This window comes from Pleurodeles waltl, chromosome 6 (assembly GCF_031143425.1).
Source record: "Pleurodeles waltl isolate 20211129_DDA chromosome 6, aPleWal1.hap1.20221129, whole genome shotgun sequence".
NCBI lineage: Eukaryota > Metazoa > Chordata > Amphibia > Caudata > Salamandridae > Pleurodeles > Pleurodeles waltl.
The window spans coordinates 239,348,402-239,371,312 of NC_090445.1; the positions used below are offsets into that span (position 1 = coordinate 239,348,402).

Genomic DNA, 22,911 nt, shown 5'->3' on the forward strand with positions numbered 1-22,911 from the left:
CTAGCATCACAGTGGTCACAGGCACAGGGTCAACTTCTAGATCTGGTGTTGATAGACCGCCAAACATACATCTCGCTTCAATGGTGGAACAGTATAAATTTAAACCAAGGGCGGCCTTTTCAAGACCCAGTGCCACAATACGTAATAACGACAGATGCATCCATGACAGGGTGGGGAGCACACCTCAATCAGCACAGCATCCAAGGACAATGGGACATTCAGCAAAGACAGTTTCATATAAACCACTTAGAACTGTTAGCTGTGTTTCTAGCGCTCAAAGCATTTCAACCCATAATAACTCACAAATACACTCTTGTCAAAACAGACAACATGACAACAATGTATTACCTAAACAAACAGGGAGGAACACACTCGACACAGTTGTGTCTCCTAACACAAATAATATGGCATTGGGCGATTCACAACCACATTCGCCTAATAGCACAATTTATTCCAGGGATTCAGAATCAGTTAGCAGACAATCTCTCTCGGGATCACCAACAGATCCACAAATGGGAAATTCACCCCCAAATACTGAACACTTACTTCAGAATGTGGGGAACGCCACAAATAGATCTGTTTGCAACAAAAGAAAACTCAAAATGCCAAAACTTCGCATCCAGGTACCCACAACATCAGTCTCAGGGCAATGCACTATGGATGAACTGGTCAGGGATATTTGCGTACGCTTTTCCCCCTCTCCCACTTCTTCCATATCTAGTAAACAAGTTGAGTCAAAACAATCTAGGGGGAAACAATCTAAGATGGAGTCGACGCCCATGCGCAATGGAGTCGAAATGGGAGGAGTCCCTCGGTCTCGTGACTCGAAAAAAGACTTCTTCGAAGAAAAACAACTTGTAACACTCTGAGCCCAACACCAGATGGCGGGATGTGCACAGCATGTGAATCTGCAGCGACTAATGCCACGAACAGATGTACACTGGGTAAGTGACATTTTCCATATATATATATATATATATATATATATATATATATATATGTTCGATGGCATGTGTAGCTGCAGATACACATGCTGTGCACTGTTCCTGCCATCTAGTGTTGGGCTCAGAGTGTTACAAGTTGTTTTTCTTTGAAGAAGTCATTTCGAGTCATGGGACCGAGTGACTCCGCCCTTTCGGCTCCATTGCGCATGGGCATCGACTCCATCTTAGATTGTTTTCTTTTTGCCATCGGGTTCGGACGTGTTCCTCTTCGCTCCATTATTCGAATAGGAAAAATACTATAAATCCTCGAAAAGCGTCGGTATTGTTTGCGATCGGGAAACATCTTCCATCGACAACGACGAGACACAGTTTTGGTGGCCCTTCGGGGCTTCCGCGCCCAGCCGAAGCCTGGTCGGCCTGACCACAGACGTCATCGAAGCCTGATGGACCGGACCCCTTTTTGTTTCTGCCCGAAGTGCCACGCTAAGTATCCCTATGCAGACCAGCATCGGGTCTGTAATCTGTGCCTGTCACCGAGAAGATACTTGCAAAGCCTGCAAGTCCTTTCGATCAAAGAAGACCTTGAGGGATCGGAGGGCGAGGCGGATGCAGATGGCGTCGAAAACTTCGAAATACCTCGACGTCGAAGAGGAGGATATGGCTATCTTCATCCAGGGATCGGACGACTCCGACGGAGACCGACCATCTACAGCAGGCTAAAAAGTAAGTACGCCTGCCCCGACCTAAACCCACAGTCAGCCTAAGAAACATAAGGCCTCGGGACGCCACTGCCTGAAGGCCATGGCTCGACCCATAAAAAAGAAAGCGGTGACCAAGCAACACCTTCGGCACCGAAAAAGGCCAACATCGCGCCAAAGTCTTCAGACTCGAGCCGAGAACCCGGCGTCGAAAAACCTCAACACCGAATTGTCAAGTCGACTAAGCCTCGAAAGAGCCTTTCGAAGCCAAGGCCCTCCATCAGCATGGGCATTTCGGTGCTGAGAAAATCGGCTTCGGAGCCGAAAAAGACCTCGGACACCGAAGAACATGGGCTCTCTAAGCAGCTAAAAGAGAGGCACAGATTTGAGGAGGAGCTTCAAATTAAAGAGTTTGATGAAATGCAGGCTTAGATACAGATCCAGACTGATCAGCCAAGAGCTAAAGTGGCCAGGGAAAAATCGCCAACTCGCCATTTTTCGCCAGAACCTTCTCCCCCACATTCGCCACAAAGGACAGGGTCACCTATCGCCACTCCCACTGCACAGTCACCCACACACACTGTGCAGTCGCAAGATGATGTAGACCCCTGGGACCTCTACGATCCCCCTGTCTCGGACAATAGCCCTGAGTGCTACCCTACAAAACCGTCTCCAACGGAGGATAGCACCTCATACACCCAAGTCTTGGCCAGGGCTGCTGCATTCTATAATGTTAGCATGTATTCAGAGCCATTGGAGGACGACTTCCTCTTTAATACCCTGGCCTCTACGCATTCCTCCTACCAAAGCCTGCCTATGCTCCCAGGCATGCTTAAACATGTTCAGCAAGTTTTTCAAGAGCCTGTGAAGGGGAGAGCCATCACACCGCGGGTGGAGAAAAAGTACAAGCCATCCCGTCAGACCCAGTGTTCATCACACAATAGCTGCCCCCGGACTCTGTAGTGGTTGGTGCTGCAAGAAAAAGAGCCAACTCACCATCATCAGGAGATGCACCACCTCCAAATAAAGAGAGTCGGAAATTTGACGCAGCAGGAAAGAGAGTGGCGTCACAGGCTTCCAACCAGTGGTGTATTGCAAATTCTCAAGCCCTCCTCGCACGTTATGGCCGAGCTCATTGGGACGAGATGAGTGATATCATCCAGCATCTCCCCAAGGAATATCAAAAACGGGCTCAACAGGTGGTAGAGGAAGGGCAGGCAATATCGAACAATCAAATTCGTTCGGCATTGGATTCCGCAGACACTGCCGCAAGAACGGTGAACACTGCGATCACAATTAGACGGCACGCTTGGCTAAGGTCCTCAGGGTTCAAACCTGAGATACAGCAGGCAGTACTGAACATGCCATTTAATCAGCAACAACTGTTTGGGCCACAAGTGGACACAGCCATCGAAAAGATGAAGAAAGACACTGACACGGCCAAAGCCATGGGCGCGCTCTACTCATCCCAATATAGAGGGACATTCAGGAAACCGCAATATAGGGGAGGTTTCAGACAACAGCCTTCAGAGGCTTCCACCTCTTAAGCAAAACCCACCTACCAATCCCAATATCAGAGAGGGGGTTTCGCGGGTCCTTCAGGGGACAATTCCCAAGGCCAGGGGGAAAGTTTCAGCCCACTAAGCAGGCCACTAATAACAAACAGTGACAGGCAAGTCACAAGTTCCACAACACACATCACCAGTGGGGGGAAGACTAACATTTTACCACAGCCATTGGTCAGACATAAACACGGACACATGGGTCCTATCAATTATCCAACATGGTTACTGTATAGAATTCACACATTTTCCTCCAGATATTCCCCCAAGAGCGCACACACTGTCGGCGCAACATCTAGACATGTTACAAATAGAAGTGCAATCACTATTAACAAAACAAGCCATAGAACTGGTACCTCACCAACAAAAGGGAACAGGGGTTTATTCCCTATATTTCCTTATTCCCAAAAAGGACAAAACATTAAGACCAATTTTAGATCTCAGGACTATAAACCTATTCATCAAATCAGAACACTTCCACATGGTCACTCTACAAGATGTAGTCCCCTTACTAAAACACGGAGAATACATGTCAACACTGGATCTAAAAGATGTATATTTCCATATACCCATCCATCCATCTCACAGAAAATACCTCAGATTTGTCATACAGGGGAAACATTACCAATTCAAGGTATTGCCCTTCGGGACAACAACAGCACCCAGAGTATTTACAAAATGCCTCGCTGTAGTAGCCGCCCATATAAGGAGACATCACATGCACGTATTCCCATATCTCGACGACTGGCTAATAAAAGCCAACACTCAACAACGGTGTCAAAATCACACACAGTATGTAATAAATACCCTACACAGACTAGGGTTCTCTATAAATTACCAAAAATCTCACTTACAACCATCCCAACTACTACAATACTTGGGAGCAACACTCAACATCCAAAGAGCGATTGCTACTCCAAGCCCACAAAGAGTACAATCATTCCAAACCATGGTATCAAACATACAACCAAATCAGCACTACACAGTCAGATTTGTCATGAAACTCCTAGGCATGATGGCATCATGCATAGCAATTGTCCCAAACGTGCGGCTACACATGCGGCCCTTACAGCAGTGCCTTGCAAAACAATGGACGCAGGCACAGGGGCAACTCCAAGATCTAGTGTTGACAGACCGCCAAACACACTATTCGTTTCAATGGTGGAACCCTGTAAATTTAAACAAAGGGCGGCCTTTTCAAGACCCTGTGCCTCACGCCATTCTCACAACAGATGCATCAATGATTGGGTGGGGAGCACACCTCAACAATCACAATATACAAGAGCAGTGGGACAGTCAACAAAAACAACTACACATAAATCACTTAGAACTGCTAGCGGTCTTCCTAGCACTAAAAGCATTTCAACCCCTTCTAGTTCACAAACACATTCTTGTCAAAACAGACAAAATGACAACAATGTACTACCTAAACAAACAGGGGAGAACACACTCATCACAACTATGCCTCCTAGCACAAAAGATTTGGCATTGGGCAATTCACAACAACATTTGCCTAATAGCGCAATATATTGCAGGCATTCACAATCAATTAGCAGACAATCTCAGTCGAGATCACCAGCAAACTCACAAGTGGGAAATACATCCCCAGATACTACTAGAACACTTTCAGCAGTGGGGGACACCAGACATAGATCTGTTCGCAACAAAACAAAATGCAAAATGCCAAAACTTCGCGTCCAGGTACCCACACCCTCAGTCCAAGGGCAATGCTCTGTGGATCGATTGGTCAAGGATATTTGCTTATGCTTTTCCCCCTCTCCCACTCATTCCTTTCCTAGTCAACAAACTGAGTCAAAACAAACTCAAACTAATACTCATAGCACCAGCGTGGGCACGCCAACCGTGGTACACCACACTGTTGGACCTCTCGGTAGTACCTCACATCAAACTCCCAAACAGACCAGGTCTGTTAACACAACACAAACAACAGATCAGACACCCCAATCCAGCAACGCTCAACCTAGCAATCTGGCTCCTGAAGTCTTAGATTTTGGCTATCTAAATCTTCCAAATGAGTGTATGGAAGTCATTAAACAGGCAAGAAAACCTACCACAAGGCATTGCTATGCTAATAAATGGAAAAGGTTTGTTTTCTACTGCCAAGCAAACAAAATCACACCGTTAGATGCCTCCATACAAAACATTGTGGGTTATTTACTACACCTACAAAAAGCAAATCTAACTTTTTCTTCCATCAAAATTCATCTCACTGCAATCTCTGCTTACTTGCAGATTAAACACACAAAATCACTATTAGAATACCAGTTATTAAGGCCTTCATGGAAGGACTAAAGCGGATCATACCGCCAAGAAGACCACCAGTACCTTCGTGGAATCTTAATATTGTACTTACATGACTCATGGGCCCACCCTTTGAACCCATGCATTCTTGTCAAATCCAATTCTTAACTTGGAAAGTAGCATTTCTAGTGGCTATCACCTCACTACGAAGAGTTAGTGAAAGACAGGCTTTCACTATTGAGGAACCCTTTATACAAGTACACAAACATAAAGTGGTTCTCCGCACAAATCCAAAATTACTACCAAAGGTCATTTCACTGTTTCATTTAAACCAAACAGTGGAACTTCCAGTCTTCTCCCCACAGCCAGTCTCAGTAGCAGAAAGAGCACTGCATACATTAGACATTAAAAGAGCTCTAATGTACTATATAGACAGAAAAAAACCATTTCGGAAAACTAAACAATTGTTTGCTGCATTCCGAAAACCCCATGCTGGTAACCCAATATCCAAACAAGGTATAGCCAGATGGATAGTTAAATGCATTCAGACTTGTTACCTAAAAGCTAAAAGAGAACTACTCATTATACCAAAGGCACACTCCACTAAGAAGAAAGGGGCAACAATGGCCTTTCTAGGTAACATACCAATGACAGAGATTTGTAAGGCAGCCACTTGGTCCACACCTCATACATTTACCAAACACTACTGTGTAGATGTGTTAGCAACAAAACAAGCCACAGTAGGACAGGCTGTATTAAGAACATTATTTAAAACAACTTCAACTCCTACAGGCTGACCACCGCTTTTGGGAGGATTACTGCTTTGTAGTCTATGCACAGCATGTGTATCTGCAGCTACACATGCCATCGAACGGCAAATATCACTTACCCAGTGTACATCTGTTCATGGCATGTTCCGCTGCAGATTCACATGCGCCCTCCCATCTCCCTGGGGGCCTGTAGCCGTTTAAGTTGCAATTAGAAAACTGTATATATGTAAATAAACATTCCTTTAGACTAAACTATGTACATACATATCTATTCCATTGCATGGACATCTTTACTATTCTCATTCTACTACTCCTACCTCACCCTGTGCGGGAAAACAATCTAAAATGGAGTCGATGCCCATGCGCAATGGAGCCTAAAGGGAGGAGTCACTCTGTCCTGTGACTCAAAAAGACTTCTTTGAAGAAAAACAACTTGTAACACTCCGAGCCCAACACTAGATGGCAGGAACAGTGCACAGCATGTGAATCTGCAGCGGAACATGCCACGAACAGATGTACACTACGTAAGTGACATTTTCCATATATATAGTGTGTACTTAGCTCCAGTTGGGGCACTGCCTATAAGTAATCTAGTTTAGTGTTACTATAATAAAGTACCTTTATTTTTGCAACACTGTGTGGTGATCTGCTGTGTGACTGCTGTGGTATTGCAAGTGCTTTGCACTCCTCCTAGATAAGTCTTGGCTGCTCATCCACAGCTACCTCTAGAGAGCCCTGACTTGACTTCGTAGACACTGTCTTCATTCACTAATAGTTGTTGCCTGAACCTGGTATAACGTGCCAACATCACAGGTGTCCACCACACACCAGGCCAGCTTCCTACACTGAGTACTGTCATGAAGTTGATGGGCATGATGGCATCATGCATCACACATACCTTATGCAAGACTGCATATGCGCCTCATACAGGAATGTATCTGCATCGGATGGCCACAAGCAACAGGGAGCTGGGAGGATCTTGTGATTGTCACAGCAAAGGTACAAAGGTAAATAGAATGGTGCAACTCAACAAATGTGAGTAGGAAACTGGTCCCACCACTTTTTGCCTGATATTTGATGCTAACTTGATTGAGTGTGTGCTGGGATTCTGCTAACCAGGCCCCAGCACCTGTGTTCTTTCCCTCAAACTTTACCAGTGTTTCCACAATTGACACACCTCTGGCACACAGATAAGTCCCTTGTAAAAGGTACCCATGGTATCTAGGACCCCGTGGCCAGAGAGGGTCCGTAAGGGTTGCAGCATGTATTATGTCACCCTAAGGCACCCCTCACCAAACACATGCACACTGCCATTGCAACTTGTGTGTGCTGATGGACGAGAAAGGTAAAGTCAACATGGCATCCCTCTCTGGGTGCCATTCCTACAAACCACTGCCTGTGGCATAGGTAAGTCACCCCTCTAGCAGGCCTTTTAGTCCTAAGGCAGGGTGCACTATACCTCAGGTGAGGGCATAGCTGCATGAACAATATGCCCCTACAGTGTTTAAGTCAATTCTTAGATATTGTAAGTGCACTGTGGCCATATTAAGTACATGGGCTGGGAGTTTGTCATTATGAACTCCACAGCTCCATGATGGCTACACTGAAGACTGGGAAGTTTGGTATCAAACCTCTCATCACAATAAACCCCCACTGATGCCAGTGTAGGATTTAGAGGGCATCTTAGAAATACCCCCTGTATTTTTCCCAACTATGTAGTGTAGGGCTGACCGATAGGTGCCAGCCTGCCACTTACAGACAAGTTTCTGACCCCATGGGGTGAGAGCCTTTGTGCTCTCTCAGGTCAGGAACAAAGCCTGCTCTGGGTAGATGTGCTTCACACTTCCCCCCTGAAGGAACTGCAAAACTTTGCGGTGAACCTCAAAGGCTCCTGCGTCGTGTTACACTGCCCCAGGACACTCCAACTAGTGGAGATGCCTGCCCCCAGACCAGGTCCCACTTTTGGCGGCAGTTCCGTAAGGATAATTAGGAAAAACAAGGAAGAGTGACAACTTCAGCTGGGACCACCCCTAGGTTTCCCAGAGCTAAAGCGACTTCCTCCTGGCAGAATACTCCATCTTGGTTTGGAGGGAGACAGCCAGTAGGGACAGGAATGTACACCCCTCCCCAAAGAGAGTGGGCACAGGAAGGGTGTAGCCATCCTCGGGGACCGTAGCCATTGGCTACTGCCCTCAGAAACCTGTAACATCCCTAAATCTATTATTTAGGGGCACCCCTGAACCTTACTCAACAGATTCCTTGCGACCTCAAGAATAAAGAACTGCCAAGCCGACCCCAGCAGTGAAGACTCCAGAAGGCAACTGACTTGGCCCCAGCCCTACCGGCCTGTCTGCAGCTTCCAAGAAGGCAATGTATCCTACAGGACACGCAACCTCTACAGACCCCCAGAGGACTGCTTGCCTAGCAGAGGACCAAGAACTCCAGAGGACAGCGGCCTTGTCCAGAAGAAACCTCCTAAAAGGACTACAGAACCACCCCGGATCTGCGACCCCTGCCCACTCTGCGCCTGACGCCCACGGCCTGAGTCCAGGTGGCCTACCAAGTCCCCAGGCAATTCCGACCTCAAGTCCACCCTGGGTTGACCCCTCCTGGCCAACACAACGATGCCTACTGCCTGAATCCGGAGGACCCCCTTTGACCACGACAGGATCAGAAGAATAATACCAACTGTAAGAAGCTGGCTCTGTATATACTATATCAAAGTGAGACCTAGTGTTCACAGAGTCTAGGGGTTCCCCAGAGGCTTGACAAAGGGTGAAATAGATAATACCAATGCTCTATCTGTGGTAGTATGGTTGAGCAGTTAGGCTTATCAGAGGGTAGTGCAAAGTATTTGTTGTACATACCCAGAAAATATAAGACACACACATTCAATGACAACTCCAGACCAATGTTTTTTATATTGTAAAAATATTGTTTCTTAATTTATTTCTAGAACCACAAGATTCAAGTTGCAGGTAAGTACCTTAAAAGTTTCTTATTTCACACAGGTACTTGGTTTGAAATAAGTAAGTAATACAGTTTTTGAATTATTGGCAAAAAATGTTTTTAAACTGAACACAGTGCAATTTTCAAACAGTTCCTGGGGGAAGAAAAGTTACATCAGTTTACAGGTAAGTACAAAACTTACAGTCTCAGTCTCTGGGATTTAGGAAGTCCACCGGTTGGGGTTCAAGTTAACCCCAAACACCCAGCAACACGGGGCCGGTCGGGTGCAGAGGTCAAAGTGGAGCAAAATTAACGTGGGCTCCTAAGGAGACAGGGGGTACTCAGAATCCAGTCAGCCAACAGGTAAGTACCCGTGACTCGGAGGCCAGACCAGGGGGGATTAGAAGAGCACTGGAGGGGCCACAAGTAGGCACCAAACACACACCCTCAGCAGCACAGGGGAGGCTAGGTGGAGGGTGTAAACAGGACGTCATGCTTCCAATGTTGGACTGTTAGGAGGCCCCGGGGGTCACTCAGAGAGTGCAGGCGAGGTCCGGGGTGGGGGAGGGGGAGTTTGGTGTCTCCGACACACTACTGGTCGGACAGGGAGAAAGGCCACCTGCTGAACGATGAGGCACCAGGGGCCGGTTTCTCCAAGGCCTGGGGGCTGCGGGTGCAGTGTGTTCTTCGGGTGTCGGATATCTTTGTTTGGAGCACAGGGTCAGTTGGGGTCGTTGGGATTCCCTCTGCAGGCGTCGCTGTGGAGGGGTGTAGAGGTCAACCCAGGGTGGGCTCTTGCTCCAATCGCCTGGGGACCCTTTCTTGCTGGGTAGACCACCTGGACACGGACCGTGGGCATCGGGTGCCCAGAGGTCAGGACTCACGCATCTGGAGTGAGGTGGGAATCCTTAGTTGTAGGTTTCTTCAGACAGAGCCGCTGTCCTTGGGAGTTCTTGGTCATTTTGGGTTCAAGGCAGTCCTCAGGAGTTGGCAGAGGTCGCTGGGCCCACTGGACGGGTCACTGATCTTTTTGCAAGTTCTCTGAAGTAGGAGACAGGCCGGTAGAGCTGGGGCCAAAGCAGTTGTTGTCTTCCTTCTCTGCTGGGGGTTTCAGCTTAGCAGTCCTCCTTCTTCTTGTAGGTCGCCTGGAATCTGGTGAACTGGGTTCAGGGAGGCCCTTAAATCCTAGATTTAGGGGTGTGTTACAGGTCAGGCTGCAGTAGCCAATGGCTACTGTCCCCGAGGGTGGCTACACCCTCCTTGTGCCCACTCCCTTTGGGGAGGGGGGCACATTTCTATCCCTATTGGTCCCCGTCCTCCAAACCAAGATGGAGGATTCTGCAGGGAGGGGGTCACCTCAGCTCTGGACACCTTAAGGGTGGTCCTGGCTGGGGTGGTCACTTCTCCCTGTTTTCCCTAATATTCCAGCTGACTTGGGGCTTTGTCTTGGGGGCGAGCATCTCCACTAGCTGGAGTGCCCTGGGGCACTGTAACACGCGGCTTGAGCTTTTGAGGCTCACCGCTAGGTGTTAGTTCCTGCAGGGGGAGGTGTGAAGCACCTCCACCCAGGACAGGCTTTGTTTCTGACCACAGAGTGCACAAATGCACTCACCCCATGTGGTCAGAAGCTTGTCTGAAAGTGACAGGCTGGCACAGACTGATCAGTCCTACACTACCAGTTGGGCTAACATACAGGGGGCATTTCTAAGATGCCCTCTGTGTGCATTTTTCAATAAATCCCACACTGGCATCAATGTGGGTTTATTGTGCTAAGACGTTTGATACCAGATTTCCCAGTATTCCCAGTGAAGCCATTATGATGCTGTGGAGTTCGTAATGACAAACTCCCAGACCATATACACAATATGGCTACACTGCACTTACAATGTCTAAGAATGGACTTATGCTCATTGTAAAGAAATGGCTCCCTGTTGCAGTTACCCCCCACTTTTTGCCTGATACTGATGCTGACTTGACTGAGAAGTGTGCTGGGACCCTGCTAACCAGGCCCCAGCACCAGTGTTCTTTCACCTAAAATGTACCATTGTTTCCACAATTGGCACAACCCTGGCACCTAGGTAAGTCCCTTGTAACTGGTACCCCTGGTACCAAGGGCCCTGATGCCAGGGAAGGTCTCTAAGGGCTGCAGCATGTCTTATGCCACCCTACGGACCCCTCACTCAGCACAGACACACTGCTTGCCAGCTTGTGTGTGCTGATGGGGAGAAAATGACTAAGTCGACATGGCACTCCCCTCAGGGTGCCATGCCAACCTCCCACTGCCTGTGGCATAGGTAAGTCACCCCTCTAGTAGGCCTTACAGCCCTAAGGCAGGGTGCACTATACCACAGGTGAGGGCATATGTGCATGAGCACTATGCCCCTACAGTGTCTAAGCAAAACCTTAGACATTGTAAGTACAGGGTAGCCATAAGAGTATATGGGCTGGGAGTCTGTCAAAAACGAACTCCACAGCTCCATAATGGCTACACTGAATACTGGGAAGTTTAGTATCAAACTTCTCAGAATAATAAACCCACACTGATGCCAGTGTTGGATTTATTAAAAAATGCACACAGAGGGCATCTTAGAGATACCCCCTGTATTTTACCCAATTGTTCAGTGCAGGACTGACTGGTCTGTGCCAGCCTGCTTCTGAGAGACGAGTGTCTGACCTCATGCGGTGAGAGCCTTTGTGCTCTCTGAGGACAGAAACAAAGCCTGCTCTGGGTGGAGGTGCTTCACACCTCCCCCCTGCAGGAACTGTAACACCTAGCAGTGAGCTTCAAAGGCTCAAGCTTCGTGTTACAATGCCCCAGGGCACTCCAGCTAGTGGAGATGCCCGCCTCCTGGACCCAGCCCCCACTTTTGGCGGCAAGTCCAGGAGATATAATGAGAAAAACAAGGAGGAGTCACTGGCCAGTCAGGACAGCCCCTAAGGTGTCCTGAGCTGAGGTGACTCTGACTTTTAGAAATCCTCCATCTTGCAGATGGAGGATTCCCCCAATAGGATTAGGGATGTGACCCCCCTCCCCTTGGGAGGAGGCACAAAGAGGGTGTACCCACCCTCAGGGCTAGTAGCCATTGGCTACTAACCCCCCAGACCTAAACACGCCCTTAAATTTAGTATTTAAGGGCTCCCCTGAACCTAAGAATTTAGATTCCTGCAACAACAAGAAGAAGGACTGCCCAGCTGAAAACCCCTGCAGAGGAAGACCAGAAGACAACAACTGCCTTGGCTCCAGAAACTCACCGGCCTGTCTCCTGCCTTCCAAAGAACTCTGCTCCAGCGACGCCTTCCAAAGGGACCAGCGACCTCTGAATCCTCTGAGGACTGCCCTGCTTTGACGACGACAAGAAACTCCCGAGGACAGCGGACCTGCTCCAAAAAGACTGCAACTTTGTCTCAAGAAGCAGCTTTAAAGAACCCTGCAATCTCCCCGCAAGAAGCGTGAGACTTGCAACACTGCACCCGGCGACCCCGACTCGGCTGGTGGAGAACCAACACCTCAGGGAGGACCCCCGGACTACTCTACGACTGTGAGTACCAAAACCTGTCCCCCCTGAGCCCCCACAGCGCCGCCTGCAGAGGGAATCCCGAGGCTTCCCCTGACCGCGACTCTCTGAAACCTAAGTCCCGACGCCTGGAAAAGACCCTGCACCCGCAGCCCCCAGGACCTGAAGGACCGGACTTTCACTGGAGAAGTGACCCCCAGGAGTCCCTCTCCCTTGCCCAAGTGGAGGTTTCCCCGAGGAAGCCCCCCCTTGCCTGCCTGCAGCGCTGACGAGATCCGTTGATCTCTCATAGACTAACATTGCAAACCCGACGCTTGTTTCTACACTGCACCCGGCCGCCCCCGCGCTGCTGAGGGTGAAATTTCTGTGTGGGCTTGTGTCCCCCCCGGTGCCCTACAAAACCCCCTGGTCTGCCCTCCGAAGACGCGGGTACTTACCTGCAAGCAGACCGGAACCGGGGCACCCCCTTCTCTCCATTCTAGCCTATGCGTTTTGGGCACCACTTTGAACTCTGCACCTGACCGGCCCTGAGCTGCTGGTGTGGTAACTTTGGGGCTGCTCTGAACCCCCAACGGTGGGCTACCTTGGACCAAGAACTGAACCCTGTAAGTGTCTTACTTACCTGGTAAAACTAACAAAAACTTACCTCCCCCAGGAACTGTGAAAATTGCACTGTGTCCACTTTTAAAGTAGCTATTTGTGAATAACTTGAAAAGTATAAATGCAATTGAAATGATTAAAAGGTCCTAATGTACTTACCTGCAATACCTTTCAAACAAGATATTACATGTTAAATTTGAACCTGTGGTTCTTAAAATAAACTAAGAAAATATATTTTTCTATAACAAAACCTATTGGCTGGATTTGTCTCTGAGTGTGTGTACCTCATTTATTGTCTATGTGTATGTACAACAAATGCTTAACAATACTCCTTGGATAAGCCTACTGCTCGACCACACTACCACAAAATAGAGCATTAGTATTATCTCTTTTTACCACTATTTTACCTCTAAGGGGAACCCTTGGACTCTGTGCATGCTATTCCTTACTTTGAAATAGCACATACAGAGCCAACTTCCTACATTGGTGGATCAGCGGTGGGGTACAAGACTTTGCATTTGCTGGACTACTCAGCCAATACCTGATCACACGACAAATTCCAAAATTGTCATTAGAAATTGATTTTTGCAATTTGAAAAGTTTTCTAAATTCTTAAAAGTCCTGCTAGGGCCTTGTGTTAGTCCCCGTTAGCATTTCTTTTAGAGTTTAAAAAGTTTGTTAAAAGTTTGAATTAGATTCTAGAACCAGTTTTAGTTTCTTAAAAAGTATTCCAACTTTTAGAAGCATAATGTCTAGCACAGATGTGAATGTGGTGGAACTCGACACCACACCTTACCTCCATCTACAGATGAGAGAGCTAAGGTCACTCTGTAAACTAAAGAAAATAACAATGGGCTCCAAACCTACCAAAGTACAGCTCCAGGAGCTTTTGGCAGAGTTTGAAAAAGCCAACCCCTCTGAGGATGGCAACACAGAGGATGAAGATAGTGACTTGGAGGGAAATTCCCCCCTCTAGTCCTACTTAGGGAGAACAGGGCTTCTCAAGCCCTGACTCCACAAATAATAGTCAGAGATGCAGGTTCCCTCACAGGAGGGACCAACAACTCTAAAATCACTGAGGATAACTCCAGTGAAGAGGACATCCAGTTAGCCAGGATGGCCAAAAGATTGGCTTTGGAAAGACAGATCCTAGCCATAGAAAGGGAAAGACAAGAGATGGGCCTAGGACCCATCAATGGTGGCAGCAACATAAATAGGGTCAGAGATTCTCCTGACATGTTGAAAATCCCTAAAGGGATTGTAACTAAATATGAAGATGGTGATGACATCACCAAATGGTTCACAGCTTTTGAGAGGGCTTGTGCAACCAGAAAAGTAAACAGATCTCACTGGGGTGCTCTCCTTTGGGAAATGTTCACTGGAAAGTGTAGGGATAGACTCCTCACACTCTCTGGAAAAGATGCAGAATCCTATGGACCTCATGAAGGGTACCCTGATTGAGGGCTTTGGATTCTCCACTGAGGAGTATAGAATTAGATTCAGGGGGGCTCAAAAATCCTCAAGCCAGACCTGGGTTGATTATGTTGACTACCCAGTGAAAACACTGGATGGTTGGGTAACTGGAAATGAAGTGTATGACTATGTTGGGCTTTATAATTTGTTTATGAAAGAACACATTTTAAGTAACTGCTTCAATGAAAAGTTGCATCAGTATCTGGTAGACCTAGGTCCAATTTCTCCCCAAGAATTGGGAAAGAAGGCAGACCACTGGGTCAAGACTAGGGTAACCAAAACTTCCACTGGGGGTGACCAAAAGAAAGGGGTTACAAAACCTCCTCAGGAGAAAGTGGGTGACACTAGAAACAAAGAAAAAGAGTTCTCTGTAGGCCCCCAAAAACCAGACCAGGTGGGTGGGCCCAGAGACACAACCCAAAACAAAGGTGGGTACCAGGGTAAGAGCTGGGATGCCACTAAGGCATGGTGCCATAACTGTAAACAGACAGGGCACCACACCAAGGACACTTCTTGTCCCAAAAACAAACCCCCTAGCAAAATCCCAGGGGTGACCAGTGTAGCTATTGGGGATGACTCCTCAGATGAGGAGGTCTTCATAGCCTTCAACTGGAAAAAGGGCCCAACAGGTGAGTTGGAGATTCCAGAGGGAAGTAGACACTTCCACCACCTACTGGTGAATGGAATCCCAGCCACTGCCCTGAGAGACACTTGTGCCAGTCACACTATTGTGCATGACAGGCTGGTGTTCTCAACCCAGTACATCCCAGGTGAGATGGCCAGAGTAAGAGTTAGCCCAGACAGGGTCACTGATAGGCCTGTGGCTTTTGTGCCCATAGAAGTGGGTGGGACTTTTAGCTGGAGAAGGGTGGTAGTCAGTACAGACCTCCCCCTTGATTGTCTCCTTGGAAATGACTACCCAGAGGTTAGTCAGAGCCCAAGAGAGGAACTGGTCCAGTGCCAGTCCTCTCCCAAGGATTCTGGAGTGCCTGCCTCTGCAGTAAATGCAAGTAGGCCCCAGAAGAAAAAGAAAAGGAAACAGAGTAGGAAAGGGGGACAACCTTTAGCCAAGGTTCCAGCAAGCCAAGGAGATTCTGCTCCAGTAGGGGAGAACTCCAAAAGTGGCTCTGATAAAGTCCAACCTGACCCACAAGAAGTCCTGGCTAGTCAGGCAACTGTTAAGCCTGAGTGGGTGGCTCCTCAGCTAACAGAAGAAAGAGTGGAAGAAGGGTGTTTACTACAAGATGTGGTAACCCCCCACTCTAATACAGCAGACAGGCACCCTGAACCCAAAGAAGCCTGTAACTTAGCCCCTTCCCTTGTAGGTGAAGAGCTAAAGGTGTGGTTCTGGGCACTGACAGCTGTCAGTGGCCTCTGCTGGGTGTTAGCCTTTATGGCTGCACTATCCTTGGCATGGTGGTCTGACCCCATGCCAAATAGCAAGTTAGGCCCCCTGACCCTGTTGGTCATGGTGGGGTTACTCCAGCTCTGGGTAACCTCTTTGGGTAAGCTAGGGGTGACCCTGGCTAAGATAAGATTAGCAGAGGTGGATACCTCTAACCCCAAAATAGAGAGAATGGGTGAAGACATAAAAAGCACAGACAAGAGGCAGTTCAGACTAGGTCCTATCACTGTGGAAGTGGGTCAATTCCCCAGAGGGAATGACCTGAGCAGGAGGATGTAAGGCAGAGTAGGCCCTGCAACAAACCAGCCTATTTCCTCTACTCTTCCTCGCCTGACAGACTAGGAAGACTCTCCCAGCTTTGGCTGAGTCTCCTGGCCTGTGGGCTGGGGGGGCTTGTGTAAAGAAATGGCTCCCTGTTGCAGTTACCCCCCACTTTTTGCCTGATACTGATGCTGACTTGACTGAGAAGTGTGCTGGGACCCTGCTAACCAGGCCCCAGCACCAGTGTTCTTTCACCTAAAATGTACCATTGTTTCCACAATTGGCACAACCCTGGCACCTAGGTAAGTCCCTTGTAACTGGTACCCCTGGTACCAAGGGCCCTGATGCCAGGGAAGGTCTCTAAGGGCTGCAGCATGTCTTATGCCACCCTACGGACCCCTCACTCAGCACAGACACACTGCTTGCCAGCTTGTGTGTGCTGATGGGGAGAAAATGACTAAGTCGACATGGCACTCCCCTCAGGGTGCCATGCCAACCTCCCACTGCCTGTGGCATAGGTAAGTCACCCCTCTAGTAGGCCTTACAGCCCTAAGGCAGGGTGCACTATACCACAGGTGAGGGCATATGTGCATGAGCACTATGCCCCTACAGTGTCTAAGCAAAACCTTAGACATTGTAAGTACAGGGTAGCCATAAGAGTATATGGGCTGGGAGTCTGTCAAAAACGAACTCCACAGCTCCATAATGGCTACACTGAATACTGGGAAGTTTAGTATCAAACTTCTCAGAATAATAAACCCACACTGATGCCAGTGTTGGATTTATTAAAAAATGCACACAGAGGGCATCTTAGAGATACCCCCTGTATTTTACCCAATTGTTCAGTGCAGGACTGACTGGTCTGTGCCAGCCTGCTGCTGAGAGACGAGTGTCTGACCTCATGCGGTGAGAGCCTTTGTGCTCTCTGAGGACAGAAACAAAGCCTGCTCTGGGTGGAGGTGCTTCACACCTCCCCCCTGCAGGAACTGTAACACCTAGCAGTGAGCTTCAAAGGCTCAAGCTTCGTGTTACAATGCCCCAGGGCACTCCAGCTAGTGGAGATGCCCGCCTCCTGGACCCAGCCCCCACTTTTGGCGGCAAGTCCAGGAGAGATAATGAGAAAAACAAGGAGGAGTCACTGGCCAGTCAGGACAGACCTAAGGTGTCCTGAGCTGAGGTGACTCTGACTTTTAGAAATCCTCCATCTTGCAGATGGAGGATTCCCCCAATAGGATTAGGGATGTGACCCCCTCCCCTTGGGAGGAGGCACAAAGAGGGTGTACCCACCCTCAGGGCTAGTAGCCATTGGCTACTAACCCCCCAGACCTAAACACGCCCTTAAATTTAGTATTTAAGGGCTCCCCTGAACCTAAGAATTTAGATTCCTGCAACAACAAGAAGAAGGACTGCCCAGCTGAAAACCCCTGCAGAGGAAGACCAGAAGACAACAACTGCCTTGGCTCCAGAAACTCACCGGCCTGTCTCCTGCCTTCCAAAGAACTCTGCTCCAGCGACGCCTTCCAAAGGGACCAGCGACCTCTGAATCCTCTGAGGACTGCCCTGCTTCGACGACGACAAGAAACTCCCGAGGACAGCGGACCTGCTCCAAAAAGACTGCAACTTTGTCTCAAGAAGCAGCTTTAAAGAACCCTGCAATCTCCCCGCAAGAAGCGTGAGACTTGCAACACTGCACCCGGCGACCCCGACTCGGCTGGTGGAGAACCAACACCTCAGGGAGGACCCCCGGACTACTCTACGACTGTGAGTACCAAAACCTGTCCCCCCTGAGCCCCCACAGCGCCGCCTGCAGAGGGAATCCCGAGGCTTCCCCTGACCGCGACTCTCTGAAACCTAAGTCCCGACGCCTGGAAAAGACCCTGCACCCGCAGCCCCCAGGACCTGAAGGACCGGACTTTCACTGGAGAAGTGACCCCCAGGAGTCCCTCTCCCTTGCCCAAGTGGAGGTTTCCCCGAGGAAGCCCCCCCTTGCCTGCCTGCAGCGCTGACGAGATCCGTTGATCTCTCATAGACTAACATTGCAAACCCGACGCTTGTTTCTACACTGCACCCGGCCGCCCCCGCGCTGCTGAGGGTGAAATTTCTGTGTGGGCTTGTGTCCCCCCCGGTGCCCTACAAAACCCCCCTGGTCTGCCCTCCGAAGACGCGGGTACTTACCTGCAAGCAGACCGGAACCGGGGCACCTCCTTCTCTCCATTCTAGCCTATGCGTTTTGGGCACCACTTTGAACTCTGCACCTGACCGGCCCTGAGCTGCTGGTGTGGTAACTTTGGGGCTGCTCTGAACCCCCAACGGTGGGCTACCTTGGACCAAGAACTGAACCCTGTAAGTGTCTTACTTACCTGGTAAAACTAACAAAAACTTACCTCCCCCAGGAACTGTGAAAATTGCACTGTGTCCACTTTTAAAGTAGCTATTTGTGAATAACTTGAAAAGTATAAATGCAATTGAAATGATTCAAAGGTCCTAATGTACTTACCTGCAATACCTTTCAAACAAGATATTACATGTTAAATTTGAACCTGTGGTTCTTAAAATAAACTAAGAAAATATATTTTTCTATAACAAAACCTATTGGCTGGATTTGTCTCTGAGTGTGTGTACCTCATTTATTGTCTATGTGTATGTACAACAAATGCTTAACACTACTCATTGGATAAGCCTACTGCTCGACCACACTACCACAAAATAGAGCATTAGTATTATCTCTTTTTACCACTATTTTACCTCTAAGGGGAACCCTTGGACTCTGTGCATGCTATTCCTTACTTTGAAATAGCACATACAGAGCCAACTTCCTACACTCATGCAGCTATGCCCTCACCTGTGGTATAGTGCACCCTGCCTTAGAGCTGTAAGGCCTGCTAGAGGGGTGACATTTCTATGCCACATGCAGTGGTTTGTGGACATTGCATCCTGAGAGGGGTGCCATGTTGACTGTCTTTTTCTCCCCACCAGCGCACACAAGCTGCAAGGCAGTGTGCATGTGCTGAGTGAGGGATCCCCTAGGGTGGCATAATACATGCTGCAGCCCTTAGAAACCTTCCCTGGCAACAGGGCCCTTGGTACCATGGGTACCTTTTACAAGGGACTTAACTGTGTGCCAGGGCTGTGCCAATTGTGGAAACAAAGGCACAGTCTTAGGGAAAGAACACTGGTGCTGGGGCCTGGTTAGCAGGGTCCCAACACACTTTCAATCAAAGTTGGCATCAACACTAGGCAAAAAGTGGGGGGGTAACCATGTCAACAGTGGCAGCTTCGTACACTGACGCCCAAGGAGACCCCTGTCCCTGCAGCCCCCTGGCCTTGAGGAATTCGACCGATGGTCCAGCAACGTCCAGTGGGAGCATCTTGTGCCTGTCCAGCCTTTGGTTTCCCAAAACCCTGAGATTCCCACATTGAAAAGCACCGGGCCTCCCAGCTCTGTGTTTGCACCCTGCACCCGGCCGCCTCTGTGTCGCTGAGTGTGTGTCTTGGTGTACACCTCTGCCCCTCCGCGGTGCTGAACTAACACCCCCAGGCCTGTGTCCTGGAACCGCAGGAACTTAGCTGCAATCTGCTCTCTACCGAGCACCCCCAGTCCTCATAGGATTCCATTGTAAACCAGATGCCAGCTTTGACCTCTGCACCCAGCCAGCCCCGTGTTGCTGGTGGTGCACGTTTGGGGTCAGCCTGACCTGTGGAAATCCTAACCCCCAAAGGCTGGAATCGTAAGTTGTGTACTTACCTGTTGACTGCGCTAACATCCCCCCCCCCCAGACTAAATTGCACTGTCAACTTTTAAAATAGAAATGTGTAACTTGTCAACTGCTTTATCTGGAAAAAATCAAACAAAGTACATTTGATACATTTGCTTGATACCTATTGACAACTGTACGTACCTGCAACACAGACCTTCTGGTTCTAGTAATAAAGTAACAAAATATATTTTTGCTATATAAAAACTATTGAACTGGAGTTAGTCATGAGTGTGTGCCTCATTTTTTGACTGTGTGTACAATAAATGCTTCGCACTACACTCTGATAAGCTTAACTGTTCGTCCTTACTACCACAAAAGAGAACATTAGTATTATCTACTTTAGCCACTGTTAAGCCTATGGGGAACCCCTGGACTCTGTATACACTATACCTCATTTTGGTACAGTTTATACAGAGCCAGCTTCCTACAATGTGAACGTAGGGATACCCTTCAAGACACTATCTCCCATGGTGACCATAACAACAGATGGGTCCCACAATGGTTGGAGAGCACACACAGCAGCCTGATGATCAGAGAATTCTGGAAACCAAGAATGCCTTGAGACACACAGACTATCTACAGATGAAGACAGATTTTCTTGCCTTGAAAGTGTTTTAAGCACATATAATGGGTAAGACAGTATTGATCCTAATGGACAACAGAACTACTATGTTCTACCTCAAGAAGCAGGAGGGAATGAAGTCTTTCCCTCTGTCTAAACTAGCACAAGCGATCTGGAAGTGGGCGATCCGAAGGGAAATTAAGCTACAGACAATCAACCTACCAGGAAAACAGAATAGAAGCAGACAGACTGAGCAGCCAAGACAGTAACTTCCATGAAATGAAGCAGTAGGTACTGGACAACATCTTCACAGTCTGGTGCACACCAAGCATAGACCTCTTTGCAAACCCACAAAATGCCAAGATTTCACTTCCAGGTTCCCACACCACCAATCCAAGGGGGAATGCCCTGTCTACAAACTGGTGAGGGAAATTTGCTTACACCTTTCCACTGTTTCCACTGATCCAAAGGATACTAGACAAAGCCGGATAGTCAGGGACGTTGCTTATCTTCATAGCCCCACAAACGGCCAGACAGACCTGGTACTCGGAGCTACTGGAGATGTTTAGAAGGCAAATCATCCAAATCTGGGCAGAAGAGGCTCTGCTGACCATGCGAAATGGAAGAGTTAACTATTTGGAACCAGCCACTCTCAGCCTAACAGCATGGCTCCTGAATACCTAGAATTCAGTCATCTACAGGTACCTCCAAGATTATGGAAATCCTTTGCTAGGCTGGGAAACTAAGCACATGTAAATGCTACACAGAGAAGTGGAACAGTTGGTGCACAGACAGCAAGAGGATGGAAACAGGGACAGAACAGGATACAGTACTAACATACAACACACAGCCTCATCAACGCTAAAGGTAAACCTAGCTGCAATACTAGCTTATGCAAAAGGTACAACAAAGAGCAGTCTCTTTACATTTCCAGTGGTGAAAGGATTCCTAGAAGAGTCCAGAAGGGTAGCACCACAAAGAGTAGTACAAGCTCTGATATGGAACCTAAACCCAGTACTAACATAGTTGATGACCGAGCCTTTTGAACCAGTGCACAAGACAGATGTAAAGTCTCTAACCCTAAAGACACCTTCCTAATTGCAATCATATGCCTATGCGGAGTCAGCAGCACTAATGATACAGGAATATACCTGCAAATCCACCCTCCGCATGCTTCTTAAGATCTTCAAAAGGCTCCCTGTACCCACCAGACATACCGTCACTCAAGCCCTCATCACTAGCTGCCTGGACTGTGGCCACGCTCTTTATGCAGAAATCACATAACACCTGAAGAGGCTTCAGACCATCCAGAACTTAGCAGCCAGACTCATCCTCAGCCTCCCCAGATGGATCTACTTCATCCCCACCTGAAGAAACTCCAGTGGCCCCTCTTACACAAGAGATGCCAATTTAGGATCCTTCGGCATGCCTACAAAGCCCTTCACAAACCAGGACCAGCATACATCAATCATTGCTTGAGCTTCCACCATCCCTTGAGACTCCTGCTCGGCATCTTCCCCCCCCCCACCCCATCCACTGCAGCAACAGTGGAGATTGTTCCTTCTCCAACCTCTCTGCAAAATCCTGGAACAGTCTCCCATCCACCTGAGGACATCTTTCTCCCCCCAGAAAGTCAGAAGGGGACTCAAGACCTGGCTTTTCGACTGAAGTCCTGAGCAGCCTGGACCTAGAGCCTGGATGATTAGCACACTTTAGAAACCAATGATTGATTTATTGATTGATTGAAGGACAAGGTAGACCTCCAGACTAATCCACAGTTCCTAGCAAAGGTGGTATCTCACTTCCACATCCACCAAACCATACAACTACATATCTTCTTCCAAGAACCAAAGACACAAGCTGATAAAGCCCTTCACACTCTGGATGTGTGAAGAGCACTGATGTACTACCTACAGGAAACAAAGGGTTGTTGTAAGGGAAGCCAATTATGTGTCTACTTTGCCAGAGCAAGCAAGTGATCATCAGTGACCAAGGGAACAATCTCACAATCAATAGTATAGATTATACAAACCTGCTACAGCAGTGCTGGAAAAACATTACCTGTGCGCCCCAGAGCACATTCAACCAGGAAAAATATCGCAAAGCTCACATTCTTAGCAAACGTACCCGTTGATAAAAATTGCATGGCATC

General features: G+C 48.3%; 1 protein-coding gene across 2 annotated transcripts in view; it reads left to right on the forward strand.

Annotated features, from left to right (window-relative positions):
- MRC2 (mannose receptor C-type 2) overlaps window positions 1-22,911 on the forward strand; it is a 761,492-nt gene that overhangs the window by 330,484 nt on the left and 408,097 nt on the right. The window lies entirely within an intron of this gene.